The following is a 3307-nucleotide window of genomic DNA, read 5'->3' as shown; positions in this document are numbered from 1 at the left end:
ATTGGCTAGCACTGTCCTCCAAGAAAATGTGGAAATCCGTCTCACTTGGACAAAATCATGCCTTCCAGAAGATTCTACTTTTTTGCTGGAGAAAACTTGTTTTGGTTGTTTCATCATTGACGTTAAGTTGCTGAACATTCCTGGGATCGATCCAGTAAAGCTATTCTTGGACATGTCAAGTACTTGCAGATTAGAAAGTTTGGACACCTCGGACGGAATGACACCACTGAACTTGTTGGATGCATGGGAGGGTCAGAACTCTTAGAAGAGGAACACTTGTTCCAATACAAGACGGAATATCACCAACAAACATGTTGTCCCCAAGATCTAATGTGATGAGCATACTGCAACAAGTCTCAATGACAGATGGGAATTCTCCGGAGAAGCTATTGTTAGCAAGATGAAGTGATTGGAGAGGAAAGTCATCCAAGCTCGTTGAGGCAGGAAAGTTACCCCACAGACCATTGTTGGACACATCCATAAACACTAGTGCCTTTAATTTCAACCAGCAGGGTGGGAGCTCCCCGGTGAATTGGTTATTTGATAGATCCAGTGATCGGAGAGAGGTCAATCGACACAAGGCTGCAGGGATACTGCCAGACATGAGGTTGTTGTCCATGGATAGAACTGTAAGATCGATGCACTGTGACCAATGAGGCGACAATTTCCCTGTCAGCTGATTCTTCGAGGCATCCAAGGAATCCAAGATGGGATGGACGCCAAACACCTCTGAGATGTCGTCGGTGAATTGGTTCTGCTCCAGTCTCACATGGTACAGGCCTGCGCAGTTCTTCAGGCATGGCGGCAGGGTGCCGCTGAAGTTGTTGTGGTTTGCCATGAAGTTCTGCAGCGCGAGGCCATGGCACAGGCTCTGTGGCAGCTCACCGTAGAAGATGTTGTTCCTGAAGGCGGCATCGGTTAAGCTCAGCCCCTTCCAAAGGTTCGGTGGTATAGTACCACTGAAGTTGTTATCAAACATCGTAAGGTATTGGAGATTACCGAGTGATGTGATGGCCGTGGGCAGCTCGCCTTCCAAACGGTTGGTGTTGACGTCCAGTACTTACAGTGTTGTCATGTCGCCGATCTGCGGTGGGATGGCACCAGTGAGCTCATTAAAAAACAGCGCCAGCCGTGTGAGCTGCTTGAGGTTCCCAAGCGAGTGAGGTATTGGCCCTGTGAGCCAGTTCACACACAGGTCCAATAGACTCAGGTTCACCAACTGGCCAATTTCTACCAGATAAAGCCGGTAAGGTTGTTGCTGAAGAGATGCAAGACTTGTAGTTTGGTTGCCTTGCCGATTTCCATCGAAATATTCCCAGTGAACAAGTTACTCTGCGCTTGGAACCCTATGAGGTATGGCCAGCTCGTGAACAGAGCGGGTGGGATCTGACCAGCGAGTTTGTTCGACGATATGCCAAACTTCCCGCATTTTGTGCATCCCGGCCAACTCTGGTGGTAGTACACCGGTGAGCTGGTTCGTGGACAGGTCCGCAAAACTGAGATTACCAAGGTTGCCCAGCTGCGGTGGAATTGCGGAAACCAACATGGCACTCCTCAGGTCAAGGCGATGTAGCATTTGGAGCCTGCCAAGAACCGGCGGGATCGGACCGCCAAACAGGTTGCCGCCGAGTACAAGAACTCTTAGCTGGGACATCGACCCAAGGAAATCTGGGATGCCTCTAGTCAGATTGTTGGCCGCAATCTACAGGTCCCGGAGCTTCCTCAACATCGATAGCGACACTGGTATCCAACCGGAGAATGCATTGGCGGACAAGTTGAGGTACATGAGGCTGGGGAGCTTCTTCGGCAGTGTGTTCGGTAATGGCCTTGAGAAATTGTTCTCCGACAGGTCGAGGTAGGTGACGTTGCCGCTCTTGAGCACGAATTCCGGGAAGCTGTCGGTGAGGTGTTGGGGATCGTAGCAGAAATTTAAAATTTTCTATGCATCACCAAGATCAATCTATGGAGTCATCTAGCAACGAGAGGGAGAGGAGTGCATCTACATACTCTTGTAGATCGCGAGCGGAAGCGTTCAAGAGAACGGGGTTGATGGAGTCGTACTCGACGTGATCCAAATCACGGATGATCCTAGCGCCGAACGCACGGAACCTCCACGCTCAACACATGTACGGAGCGGAGATGTCTCCCGCACCTTGATCCAGCAAGGAGGAGGGAGAGGTTGAGGAAGAGAGCTCCAATAGCAGCATGACGGCGTGGTGGTGGTGGAGCGGCAGTACTCCGGCAGGGCTTGCCAAGCTCTTAACGGAGGAGGAGAGGTGTTGGGGAGGGGAGGGGCTGCGCCTTTGATGTGGTATGCAGCCCTCCCCTTGCCCCTCTATTTATAGGGGAAGGAGGAAGGGGGCCGGCCCCCTCTAGATGAGATCTAGAGGGGGGGCGGTGGCCAAGGGGGTGGCTTGCCCCTCGAGCAAGGGGGGCGCCCCCTCTAGGGTTTCCCCCCCAACCCTAGGCACATGGGCCCAAGGGGGGTGCGCCCAGCCCACTTGGGGCTGGTTCCCTTTCCTCTACGGCCCATGAGGCCCTCCGAGAGAGGTGGACCCTCCCGGTGGACCCCCGGAACCCCTCCGGTGGCCCCGGTATAATACCGATATGCCCCCGAACCTTTCCGGTGATCGTATGACAACTTCCTACATATAAATCTTCACCTCTGGACCATTCCGGAACTCCTCGTGACGTCCGGGATCTCATCCGGGACTCCGAACAACATTCGGTAATCACATACAAGTCTTCCTAATAACCCTAGCGTCATCGAACCTTAAGTGTGTAGACCCTACGGGTTCGGGAACCATGCAGACATGACCAAGAAAACTCTCTGGCCAATAACCAATAGCGGAATCTAGATACCCATGTTGGCTCCCATATGTTCCACGATGATCTCATAGGATGAACCACGATGTCGAGGATTCAAGCAATCTCGTATACAATTCCCTTTTGTCCATCGGTACGTTACTTGCCCGAGATTCGATCGTGGGTATCCCAATACCTCGTTCAATCTCGTTACCGGCAAGTCACTTTACTCGTTCCGTAACACATCATCCTGTGACCAATCCTTAGTCACATTGAGCTCATTATGATGATGCATCACCAAGTGGGCCTAGAGATACCTCTCCGTCATACGGAGTGACAAATCCCAGTCTCGATTCGTGCCAACCCAACAGACACTTTTGGAGATACCCGTAGTGCACCTTTATAGTCACCCAGTTATGTTGTGATGTTTGGCACACCCAAAGTATTCCTACAGTATCCGGGAGTTGCACAATCTCATGGTCTAAGAAAAAGATACTTGACA

The 3307-nt window shown here is 51.6% G+C and overlaps 1 pseudogene; it reads left to right on the top strand.

Moving 5' to 3' along the window:
• Positions 1-223: 223 nt before the first annotated feature.
• Positions 224-1859, top strand: LOC125531345 (annotated as a pseudogene).
• Positions 1860-3307: the final 1448 nt, after the last annotated feature.

Source organism: Triticum urartu, unplaced genomic scaffold (assembly GCF_003073215.2).
Source record: "Triticum urartu cultivar G1812 unplaced genomic scaffold, Tu2.1 TuUngrouped_contig_6977, whole genome shotgun sequence".
Taxonomy (NCBI): Eukaryota; Viridiplantae; Streptophyta; class Magnoliopsida; order Poales; family Poaceae; genus Triticum; species Triticum urartu.
The sequence above is the reverse complement of the archived record's forward strand: the minus strand, read 5'-3'. Positions and strand labels throughout refer to the sequence as shown.